A 13,645-nucleotide genomic window follows, 5' to 3' on the forward strand; every position below is an offset into this window, starting at 1 on the left:
TAAATATTTAGCCTGTTGGTATATTCAGGATGACTCATACATATCATTTTCAAAGCAGTCTACTTTAGATTATCTTAACGTGCTTTTTTTTTGTTAAAAACATCTTTTCAAGGAGAAATATAAAATTGTCTATTAGATAGAAATGAAAGGCACTATGTTGGATTGTTCAATAAAGTGACTTTCTTATCTACTGTATTTTTAGTCTCTTTTCCAACAGTCACCATTCCTCCTTATAATAAACCCAAATACACACCAAAATTACTGGAACTTTATCTACGCTCCCTTTTTTGTCAGGGATTCACAGAAAAGTTATAACATATTCTCAGACCTACTTAGTCCAGTTCATGGTCACAAAATATCATTGTGGTTTAATATAGAAACGAGCCCAGGATGGAGAACCAGTCCATAACAGGGTCTAATAATGCATACATTCACATTGAGCCAATATAGAGTCACCAATAAACCTACCATAGAGGATGTGAGAGGAAATCAGGAAGAAAAACCCACCCAGACAAGAGGAGAACATGCAGACTCCATGGAGATGGCGACCAGGTGTAGGTGACACTAAGTAAACTTCACTTTTTCAAGGGAGCTTGAATGAGTGAAATGTCCACCATATTGTCAACAGATTTTGGTTGCTTATGCTCTTCAAATGAGAATCACTTTTAGCTTGTTTAGCACAATGTTGCACCTGTGTCATACAAGGTGCCTTCTTGCTATTGGTCATCCTGGGCTATTATCCTTTGCTCCTTCTTATCCTCTAAAGACAAGCCTCCTGGCATTGTTTCATAACTAAAGGGGCTTGGTAGCTTTCCATTATTCTGGTTCAAATGCTGGTGGCATACGATCTTCCTTGGACCTGAGCCTCCTTCTAGAGATTCTGCTGAGGTCTCATCACAGTTGAGGCTACACCTTAATGAGCACATCATACTTGAAGATTTTAATGCGATTTACTGGACACATAAAGTGACAAAACAAAGAGAAGTGAACTTCCCAGTGTCCTAAAAAACAGCTGAAATATATTTTGGTTTTAATTCTAGACTGTCCCACTGACAACACATTGAAAAGGCTATTAATTGAAAGAATGACTACATAGAATCCTGAATAACTACACCATTATGAAAGCAAAATGTTTCTATTTCTGTTTTGTATAGAAAATGTACAGAAAATGAGTGGATGGCTGATTCGACGGAAGACATTGATTTGTAACAATAATCTGCAAAAGAACAGTCATCAAAGCTTGAATGCTAAATCTTCATTAACATTTCACAGTGTGATTATCATCACAAGCTTTGTGACTGGCAGGCATCTTTATTAGAAGTCTATTCATTCTTACCTACAGTAATAGTGTAGCAAATATTCATTTCAGGAAGCATCAAAGGATTAGCAGACTTCAGGCTGAGAATAAAGAAAAAAGAAGGAGTCAGAGCTGGTGATCCGAACACTCCTAATACAACCAGCAATCGTCAAATTAACAAGCACCTTATTTGTGTCCCAAAAGAAGGATATGGAAGCTGTAATAGTCCAGGGGCACACAGGGGGTGCTGGGAAACAGCTCAGCCTGGTGCCACACACAAAGAAGAGTGCCATTTGCAACTCAGAAGTTGTCCCTGACAGAACAGCTTCTCCCTGATGTGAAAACTTCTAAAGCCAATGTCACATTACACAACTTCTAGTCATGGAGTATATCAGATTTGTTGACTGCAGTTGCCGATCTTGTCTCCAGACCAAGTCAATTTAAACAACTGAAAATTGCTACCTATGTCACATCTAACAACTGAGTGCTGACCTGCTGGCCCCTTTATAAGACAGCCAGTAATGTGCCACCTGTTGGAAATGGCACTGTATGAAGAGTTAACAGCTATGGTGAGTTCAGCAGTAATCTTGGCCGCTTGTTTGTTTTTTTCCTTTCTGTTGTGGTAGTAAAGCATTAAACATCAGACTGACAAGCTTCTCTTCTGTTTGTGAGGTCCAAAACACCCACGTTCCATGTTGCTACATTAAACACATTTTGCTTCCGGATGAGCATTAATTGGGATTATCAGCTCTCACACACATAACCCCCCCACCATGAGTGAAGATAAAATCAAACCTGTTTGATGGTCTGGGAGTGAGTCGTTTGGGTTGTCACATTAAGCAACTACCTCCGACTAACTAAGTTTAGGAAAATGAAGGCTATGACTGAAAACTGCTGGAAAAGTCATGTAATGTGACATTTCCTTAAATAACCCAAAGGTCTCTTGTTTGCAGGTGGCAGGGAGCACTTAGTATCAACTCCAAAGAGCAAATTCCAGACTGGGACAGAAGCTTCTTACCATTTCATGGCAGACTCCAGGTCCTGCTTAATAGCTGATTCTGCTCTGGTCATGCAATACACTGCTTTTACTTTCTTTTTTAATTATAAAATGACACTTAACATTCTTAGCTGGGTTTGCATGTCTGAACACATCAGATTTTCTATTCATGTATTCAGACTGTATTCTCATATTCCTCTTTCACATTTTTATCCATGTTGTTACTCAAGGTGTACACCCCTTAGCATGCAGCTGAATATTCTACATAGAGGCAGATATCAGGGATATTGGAATATTAATAATAATAATAATAATTCATTACATTTTTATAGCGCTTTTCTCAGTACTCAAAGCGCTATCCACACAGGGAGGAACCGGGAAGCGAACCCACAACCTTCCACAGTCCCCTTACTGCAAAGCAGCAGCACTACCACCTGCGCCAATATTGACACTGGGACCACACATTTGTCAAACACACCAGCAGGATTCTGCCCATCTCCCACATACATCTTTCAGCTGTGGATGGGAATACCAGTGCTTTCACCACATGATGTGTGGCCTGTCCTTTTGTCCATCCGGAGTGATGACACTTCTGTCCAATGGCAAGCATCATACTAAGGGAAGGCCTGTCTAGTGTGTCTGACAGCTGCATGTGCTTACCTACCAGGTTAACAAGTAAGATGTCACCACAGTTGCTGTTTAGAAAATGGTACACTGATAGAAAAGAGGAAACATAAAAGCAGTAAAGTCATTATGATTAGTAATTAAAAAATAATAAAAAGAGGCCCATATCCTGGATAATCATATCTAATGTCAATGGCACAGTAAATGTCAGTTATTTCTCCTAACTGGAAAAGTCTTTGTCTTCAGCACAGCAGTCATACAGAGCCATTTTGGATAGAAGTCAGTCTTGAATTGGCACACCATGTCTTTTATATTGTAAGTATTCTCAGATAGAAGCTATGGTAGCATCTGTGGCACAATGACTAAGGAAACTGCACTCCAGGACCCAAGGTTACTTCATATACATGCGTCGCCACCATAACAAATAAATGTAATCTTTAGTTGTCCAATGGATCCTAACAGTTGCTTGTCTATTAAATACATTGATACTCCACAAAGAGGACGATTCTGGTCCAGATATGTAGTTGGGACCAAAGCATGGTATGGTGTAACTTAACCAACCTCATAATTAAACACGAAAATGTGGCACTCTGACAAAAGTGGACTGACAAATGTGTTCAGGAAAAATGTGCACAAGAGCAAATACATGCAGCTAATATCCTGCTATCTCCATCTTGGGCAGTTTCTGTGGAGAAAATTGCAAAAATGTAATTTAGCGGACATTTACAAAAGCAACAAATCTCTTGCCTGTTAAACGTTATTAGAATTGTGCCTTTCGATGACATTCCTGATGCTTTTGAAGAACTTATGAATACTTTTAAACATAAAGCACTTTACATCACAAAAAGGAAATGGGAAAATGTGATTTTATGTGTTAAAGGCCATGTCTTTGTGTATTGCCTTGTTTGAGACCTGCAACACTTAATCCCGACACATAGACAAATGCTGCTTTTAGAAAGGTTGTGCCGGATTGCACAGTACAGGTAGCTTTTTACTTCCATGGATTTTGAGGCACACACTTGTACTGTGTTTCTCCTTGCATTATATGTCAGGCAACATATACATTTCATGCATATTATTTTAAAAAAAAAACCTTTCCGGTAAACAGTGGTGTTTCTGCATTAAGGGCCAGTGGGCCACAGCCCAACCGGGATGTTGTGAAAAATAAGTAATACATTTCCCTCAGTAATTTAACTTATTATTAAAATGACTATAAAAACCCTCAACTTTTTTCTATCATACATTCAATGTAACTCTTTCTATCTACTGCTTCTTGTAATATTCAGGATTGTCTTTGTGCAGGGTGATGCGACCTGTTTCTCAGCTGAGGTGCTGGATCAGTTGGCCCTGCAGTGTTCTCTATACCTTTGGGGTGGAGATATGCATATGTGCAGGTTGAGCTTTCCAGTTTAGCACTGGGGCTTGATGGTCATTGTCTGAATTAAGATCGGGACCACCTGTTGTTGTTGATTTTTAAATCACGCATTTGCACTATCACTTTGAGCTTTTCCCAGTTGTGGCTACAAAACACAGACCAGCAAAGAGGTATGAAAAGCCCAGAACTCGAAGGAGATAAATATACAGTAAGTAACATTGTTTACAAGATGTTACACTGCATCTTCATTATCACTTACTGTTGAGGAGGACCTTGCTAAACCTGAAATGCCTCCAGGGCAGCCAGCAGTATGATGCTCCTGTTTCAAGGAGGCACAGAATCCTGGTATGGAAAGAATAGCTATGTATGCAAATATCAAATATTTTTTCAGTTCTTTGCCGGTCAGTGTGCGGCCACCAAACTCTTGGCCACACAGCAGTTACTGTTACATTTTGAGTCATGCAAGGTGTGTAGTCCAGATATTCTTTCTGTGCTATGGTGGGTTGTCCTTTTTCACCTGACAGTCATTTGATTTTAAATCACCATTTCAATTCAGTCAGTTCATAGCCGACAAGATTGAGGGTTGTTGTAAGATTCTCACTTTACTTAGCATTTAAATGGATATGACTGTATTTTTTTCAGATGATGACAGTATCACAGGGTATAACCATAACCTGATATCAACTGAAACAGACCAGACACAGGCACCCCGTTTTGTAAAGTCAAAGGTTTGTCAATTTGCATATTTCTCTAGTCATTAGCAAAAGAGGGACAGACATTATTAGGTAAGTTAATGTTTACATCAAAGAAATCTGCTCACCTACAGGAAACTTCAATGCAGAAATGCTTCTGCCAGCAAATGAAAGTACCCCAAGGGGGTTACTAGTGCTGCGCATTTGTCGTTGTATGCTCTTTTCCTGTACACATTTGTTGGCCCACTTTTGTTGTGCAACTGCAGTGAGGCCAGTCCCTGCGCAACACTCAACTGGAACGAGGGGCTTCACATAATGGATAGATGTTTCTAGCTGTAAAACATCTTGTAATGGTGTGCAACATTGAAAAATGGAATAAAAATAACATTTTTCTGTTTTTGCTTGTCAGTGCATTACGGAGTCTGTAACTACAGAATCCACACGTTTTTGAATTTGTGTTTTGTTTTAGGGCTTCTTGTTTAACTAATTTTCCCATATAAAAACACTTTTCATTAGCAGAAAAAATAAACCTTTAATCTACTGTAGATAGAACAAACCAGCATGAAATATGCATTGAAATTCAGTACTTGTGAAATGACTGTTAAATATATTGTAATAGAAAGGCTTTTTAGTTCATAATTATATATCTAATTCTGAAACAGGGATTTGTTTCTTTTCACATTTATGCTGTCTGTACGCCATATGCAAGGAGAGTCTGTAAAGGCCAAATTGCTTCATCTGTTGTTTTACTTTTGACAATGCACAATAATGTTGAATAATGAAGGGCAGGCTTTCAGCGCTGTTGTTAATACTTCATGTGTGCCATGCAAATGGTTACAGACCTCTGACTGGGAAAGTCTAACGTTCCTGAGCATACCACCAAGGGTTATACTATAACCCTACAGGGCTTTAGGAATTTCTCGCTGCAGGGTGAAATCAAACTGTCCTCCTGCAGGAAAGGTGTGCAGGGCATATGACAGTGAATTAAGAAGGCTCCTTGCAGAGTTAATTATATCATAGATCATACAGAAGGGGTGTAGCACTAATTGATTTATGTTTTTGTTGATTATAAATGAATGGTGCAAACCTCTGGTTCGACAGTGATGATGCTAGATAAATCAGCTATGGCTTCATTGAAAGGAAATCTAACTAACAGCAGATAGGATTTACATACCACTGTGATGAAATGGGTGAGAATGAGAGATATTTTCTTATATAATGTTTAAAAATGTTGGTTCCTGCCTTGCAACAAGTACTGTTGGGCTCTTGCACCATATAAGCCTATAGTGTAATAAGTGGTTTGAGACAACGGGTGGATACATGGAAGAATTACTGGTTTTGGGGGCACTTGTAATTTTGTATTGTGTTCACATTTTGCAGATTGTTAGGTGAAGGTGTGGTTTTGGCATCCATGCAACATGTTTGAGTTGGGAAGTAGCCTGCATAACACATAGCACAGGACACACACATATTTTTAGGAAGTCACTGCACACTGGAGAGATTCTGAAGGACTGGAAAATGGCAAATATCATCCCATTATATAAAAAGCGTGACAGGGCAGATCCAAGCAACTATAGGCCAGTAAGCTTAACATGCATCACAGGAAAATTAATGGAAGGAATTATTAAGGATAAGATTGAGCAACACCTGGCAAGGACAGGAGTTATTAGGAACAGTCAGCATGGGGTCAGAAGAGGGAGGTCGTGTTCTAACATGCTGGAATTTTATGAGGAGGCAACAAAAGGATACGATCAAAGTGGAGCTCTTGATATTATTTATCTGGACTTTCAGAAAGCATTTGATAAGGTGCCACATGAGAGGTTGGGCATCAAATTAAAAGAAGTGGGAGTTCAGGGTGATGTTCTTAGATGGGTGCAGAATTGGCTCAGACACAGGAAGCAGAGGGTGATGGTGTGAGGAACCTCATCAGAACTAGCCGATGTTAAGAGTGGTGTTCCACAGGGGTCAGTGCTAGGGCTGCTGCTATTTTTAATAAATATAAATGATTTAGATAGGAATATAAGTAACAAGCTGGTTAAGTTTGCAGATGATACCAAGATAGGTGGATTAGCAGATAATTTGGAATCCGTTATATCATTACAGAAGGACTTGGACAGCATACAGGCTTGGGCAGATTTGTGGCAGATGAAATTTAATGTCAGTAAATGTAAAGTATTACACATAGGAAGTAAAAATGTTAGGTTTGAATACACAATGGGCGGTCAGAAAATCGAGAGTACACCTTATGAGAAGGATTTAGGAGTCATAGTGGACTCTAAGCTATCGACTTCCCGACAGTGTTCAGAAGCCATTAAGAAGGCTAACAGAAGGTTAGGTTATATAACATGATGTGTGGAGTACAAGTCCAAGGAGGTTCTGCTCAACCTTTATAACACACTGGTGAGGCCTCATCTTGAGTACTGCATGCAGTTTTGGTCTCCAGGCTACAAAAAGGACATAGCAGTGGTAGAAAAGGCCCAGAGAAGAGCGACTAGGCTGATTCCAGGGCTACAGGGGTTGAATTATGAGCAAAGATTAAAAGAGCTGAGCCTTTATAGTATAAGCAAAAGAAGATTAAGAGGTGACATGATTGAAGTGTTTAAAATTATGAAGGTAATTAGTGCAGTGGATCGAGACTGTTATTTTAAAATTAGTTCATCAAGAACACGGGGACACAGCTGGAAACATGTTAAGGGTAAATTTCACACAAACATTAGGAAGTTTTTCTTTACTCAAAGAACGATAGACACTTGGAATAAGCTACCAAGTAGTGTGGTAGACAGTAAGACATTGGGGACTTTCAAAACTCGACTTGATGTTTTTTTGGAAGAAATAAGTGGATAGGACTGACGAGCTTTGTTGGGCTGAGTGGCCTGTTCTCGTCTAGAGTGTTCTAATGAGTATTCTAATGAGTTTATTTGTATCTCACTGTTTCATTTTGATCGAATTTTATCTAGGTTTTGTGTGTCCTCTTTTGCATCACTGTATATATCTCTATACTGTATGCATCTACCACAGCCTCCACAGAACATAGACACAGATGTAGGATGAAACTGCAGACTCAACACAGGGGGCAGCCCAAGTTGGCAGTAAAGCAGGGAATAAGACCAGTGATACTGCAAAGTGGTCCACTGCATCACGGATATCACAGTTTCAAATGACTTAATGGAGTACATCTTTTCATTTGAACACATTTTGTATTGATGTGCCTTGCAACAGTATTCCTCCCCCTCAGTTGTCCTGTTTGTCACATTACAATCTTGAATTAAAATGGATATTCATTTGGATTTTATGTAATGGACTTAATGATACAGTATAAATTACTGAGGTGGAATGAAAATAAAAAAACCTTATATATATATATACATACTGTATATAAACTGCTCAAAAACACAAGGGAACACTTTTAATCAGAGTATCAAATCAATGAAACGTCTGGGATATTGAACTGGTCAGTTAAGTAGTGGAGGGGGTTGTTAATCAGTTTCAGCTGCGTTTGTGTTAATGAAATTAACAACAGGTGCACTACATGGGCAACAATGAGACGACACCCAAAACAGGAATGGTTTAACAGGTGGAGGCCACTGACATTTTTCCTCCTCATCTTTCCTGACTGTTTTTTCACTAGTTTTGCATTTGGTGACGGTCAATGTCACCACTGGTAGAATGAGGTGACACCTGGACCCTACAGAAGTTGCACAGGTAGTCCAACTTCTCCAGGATGGCACATCAATGCGTGCCATTGCCAGACAGTTTGCTATGTCTTCCAGCACAGTCTCAAGGGCATGGAGGAGATTCCAGGAGACAGGCAGTTACTCTAGGAGAGCTGGACAGGGCCGTAGAAGATCCTTAACCCATCAGCAGGACCGCTATCTACTCCTTTGGGCAAGGAGGAACAGGATGAGCGCTACCCAGAGCCCTACAGAATGACCTCCAGCAGGGCACTGGTGTGAATATTTCTGACCAAACAATCACCATCAGACTTCATGAGGGTGGCCTGAGGGCCTGATGTCCTCCAGTGGGCCCTGTTCTCACTGCCCCGCACTGTGGAGCTCGATTGGCACTTGCCATAGAATACCAGAATTGGCAGGTTCACCACATCTCAAATCAACTCCAGGCCTTTTATCTGCTTAATTGATAATGACATAACAACAGACTTGCCCACACCTGTCCATGAAATAGCCTTTGAGTCAATCAGCCAGTTACTTTTGAGCCCCTAAAATGAAGGGATTGTGTTAAAAAATGTTTTAGTTGCCTCACATTTTTATGCAATCGTTTTGTTCACCCCACTGAATTAAAGCTGAAAGTCTGCACTTCAACTGCATCTGAGTTGTTTCATTTAAAATTCATTGTGGTGATGTACAGAACCAAAATTAGAAAGAAGTTGTCTCTGTTCAAATACTTATGGACCTAACTGTATGCATAGAGGGATACACAGACCTCTACAGGCTAGACAATGGCACCTTGACTGTCATTAGGTATCGGGATGAAATCCTTGGATCCATTGTCAGACCCTATGCTGGTGCAGTGGGTCCTGGGTTCCTCCTGGTGCACAACAATGCCCGGCCTCATGTGGTGAGAGTATGCAGCCAGTTCCTGGAGGATGAAGGAACTGATATCATTGACTGGACCCCATGCTTGCCATCGTTATGTCATTATCAATTAAGCAGATAAAAGGACTGGAGTTGATTTGAGGTATGGTGCTTGCATGTGGAAGATTTTGCTGTGAACAGACAACATGCGGTCAAAGGAGCTCTCCATGCAGGTGAAAGAAGCCATCCTTCAGCTGCAAAAACAGAAAAAAACGATCTGAGAAATTGCTACAATATTACCAGTGGCAAAATCTACAGTTTGGTACATCCTGAGAAAGAAAGCAAGCACTGGTGAACTCAGGAACGCAAAAAGACCTGGACGTCCACGGAAGACAACAGTGGTGAATGATCGCAGAATCATTTCTATGGTGAAGAGACACCCCTTCACAACAGCCAACCAAGTGAACAACACTCTCCAGGGGGTAGGCGTATCGATATCCAAGTCTACCATAAAGAGAAGACTGCATGAAAGTAAATACAGAGGGTGCAGTGTAAGGTGCAAGCCACTCATAAGCCACAAGAATAGAAAGGCTAGATTGGACTTTGCTAAAGAACATCTAAAAAACTCAGCACAGTTCTGGAAAAACATTCTTTGGACAGATGAAACCAAGATCAACCTCTAGCAGAATGATGGCAAGAAAAAAGTATGGAGAAGGCGTGGAACAGCTCATTATACAAAGCATACCACATCATCTGTAAAACACAGTGGAGGCAGTGTGATGGCTTGGGCGTGCATGGCTGCCAGTGGCACTGGGACACTAGTGTTTATTGATGATGTGACACAGGACAGAGGCAGCCGAATAAATTCTGAGGTGTTCAGAGACATACTGTCTGCTCAAATCCAGCTAAATGCAGTCAAATTGATTGGGCGGCGTTTCATGATACAGATGGACAATGACCCAAAACATACAGCCAAAGCAACCCAGGAGGTTATTAAAGCAAAGAAGTGGAAAATTCTTGAATGGCCAAGTCAGTCACCTGATCTTAACCCAATTGAGCAGGCATTTCACTTGTTGAAGACTAAACTTCAGACAGAAAGGCCCACAAACAAACAGCAACTGAAAGCCGCTGCAGTAAAGGCCTGGCAGAGCATTAAAAAGGAGGAAACCCAGCATCTGGTGATGTCCATGAGTTCAAGACTTCAGGCTGTCATTGCCAGCAAAGGGTTTTCAACCAAGTATTAGAAATTAACATTTTATTTCCAGTTATTTAATTTGTCCAATTACTTTTGAGCCCCTGAAATGAAGGGATTGTGTTAAAAAAATGCTTTAGTTGCCTCACATTTTTATGCAATCATTTTGTTCACCCCACTGAATTAAAGCTGAAAGTCTGCGCTTCAACTGCATCTGAGTTGTTTCATTTAAAATTCATTGTGGTAATGTACAGAACCAAAATCAGAAAAAAGTTGTCTCTGTCCAAATACTTATGGACCTAACTGTATGCATAGAGGGACACACAGACCTCTACAGGATAGACAATGGCACCTTGACTGTCATTAGGTATCGGGATGAAATCCTTGGATCCATTGTCAGACCCTATGATGGTGCAGTGGGTCCTGGGTTCCTCCTGGTGCACAACAATGCCCGGCCTCATGTGATGAGAGTATGCAGCCAATTCCTGGAGGATGAAGGAATTGATATCATTGACTGACCTCCATGCTTGCCTGACGTCAATCCAATAGAACACCTCTGGGACATTATGTTTCGGTCCATCCGACGCCGCCAGGTTGCACCCCAGACTCTGCAGGACCTCAGTGATACCTTGGTCCAGATCTGGGAGGAGATCCCCCAGGACACCATCCATTGTATCATTAGGAGCATGCCCCAACATTGTCAGGCATGCATAGAAGCACGTGGGAGCCATACAAACTACTGAGTACGATTCTGACATGCTTTCACTCCTAACACATTAGCCAGTCCATATCAGCAGAGATATCCAACAGGATTTTTTTCCCGTTGAGATCTGATGTGTTTTCAAAGTGTTCCTTTAATTTTTTTGAGCAGTTTATATACATATACATGGAGATGATTCATTTTCCTGCAGATCATCTAATGTGGTCTACCCAATTGGATGGATTGAATGGATTGGATGTTGGGCAGGGTCATGAGGTCCAGCAACTTTGGGGCATCTGTTGGTGAAGAAAAATTCACTGATCTTGACTTTGCCAACAATGCTGTGATCTTCGTGGACTTAATGCAGGCTCTAATTGGGGATCCTGAGAGACTGAATGAGGAGTCTGAGTGTCTGGGCTTGCAAGACTCCAGGATAAAAACCAAGATCTAGGCCTTTAATAACCTCTTGGGCACAGCCATCAGTAGTGTGTCTGTATGCAGAAGGAATGTCGACCTTGTTGCGAAGTTCACTTACCTCAGCAGCGACTTTCATGTTTCTGGTGACTCTTCCTATGAAGTCAGTAGATTGGGAGAGCATGGGCTGATCATGAGATCGCTGGAAAAGGTTGTGTTGTACTCCTGATATCTCTGCAAAAGTATGAAGGTCCAAGTCTTTTAGAGTCATGGTGCTTCCTGTTTGCTATATGGTTGCAAACATGGATATTGTCCAGTGACCTGAGACAAAGACTGAACTCCTACTGTGTCTCTTCAGAGAATCTTTGGGTATTGCTGGTTTGACTTTGTGTTGAATGAGCAGTTGCTCACAGAGTCCTGAATGGGGCACATTACCTGCACTGTGAGGGAGTGTCAGTTACAGCACTATGGCCATGTGATGCGATTCCCTGAGGGTGACCCGGCTTGCACAATCTTCATTGTTGAAGACCCAAGTTGTTTCGGCGTGTGGTGGGTGTGGCAATGTGCTGCACCAGTACATGCTCCCCAATCTAACCTGACCATAGTTCCTGTGACTGTGTGCTGGAATAAGTCTTTTTCTGAAAATGAATCCATATATTTTCAGAACCACCAGATTCATTCATGTTGACTATCACTTCTTAATAGCTACTTGCTCTGTTCATTTAGTTTTCTTTTTTGTCAGTTTTTCCTTGTGACTTATCATGCATTTATCTTACTCTTCACTTTGTTTTGTTTCTTTAGACCGTTTTCATGTTTTCTATCAGACAATGATTAAATCCATCCAGGTTGGGAATCGCTTATTCACATCCCAGGGGTGTAAAGAGTCTGAGCCTATTTTTAAAGAATCTTGCACATGACAGTTACAGCATGATAAAACGAAAAATGCATACAATTAAAATTAAAATAATATAATTAGAAACAAGCTCAACTTTTGACAAGACATTACCTATTTGTAGACTTCTCGTCAGCTTTTTAACACCATCCAGTTGCACCTTCTTGCAGAAAGGCTTATAAAAGATTTTAATTTGGACTTAAATATGGTTGGGTGGCTGATTGACTTTTTAACAGACAGCACTCAAAGAGTGAAAGTCAATGGCTGTTCATTTGACATACTGTCCTCATCCACAGGGTCCCATCGGGGGGGGGGGGGGGGGGGGGGGGTGTTTTTGACCTCTTTTGTACATCCTGAATAACCAATGGTTGTTACAGTAAATTTGAAAACAGGATCATCTTACAGTTTGACTCAGTGATTGTAAGCCTACTGACTGAGAATGAAACCAGTTGTGGTCCAGTGGTAGATGATTTTGTTAACTGGTGTGATGAGTCTTTTATACTTCTAAATGTTACAAAAACTAAAGAACTAGTAATTGATTCTACAAGAAACACCATTCATCACAAGAAACAATCATGAAAGTCTAGGCAGTGGGGATTTTTGATAGTTAAAAAATTCTGTGAACAATCATAGGCTTTTAATGAAAATACAAAAGCCATCTGCAGAAAGGGATACCAGTGCCTATGTTGTTTAAGGAAACTGAGTCTTTTGATGGTGTTAACCCTAAGGTACTGAAGGAGTGGCTGGCCAACTGTGTTTTTCAGAGTATCTTCAATCGAGTTTGATCCTACAAAGTTTTCAAGCTGTATAGAAAATATCTTGTGTGGTACCAGTCCTCAGGATAGTGCAGCTGAATGTCTTAAATGACAACTGGTCAGTGACTCTGACCTCATACATTATGAAGATTTTGGAAAGGTTAATACTGGCTCA

The sequence above is a fragment of the Erpetoichthys calabaricus genome, chromosome 2, assembly GCF_900747795.2.
Source record: "Erpetoichthys calabaricus chromosome 2, fErpCal1.3, whole genome shotgun sequence".
NCBI classification, from domain to species: domain Eukaryota; kingdom Metazoa; phylum Chordata; class Cladistia; order Polypteriformes; family Polypteridae; genus Erpetoichthys; species Erpetoichthys calabaricus.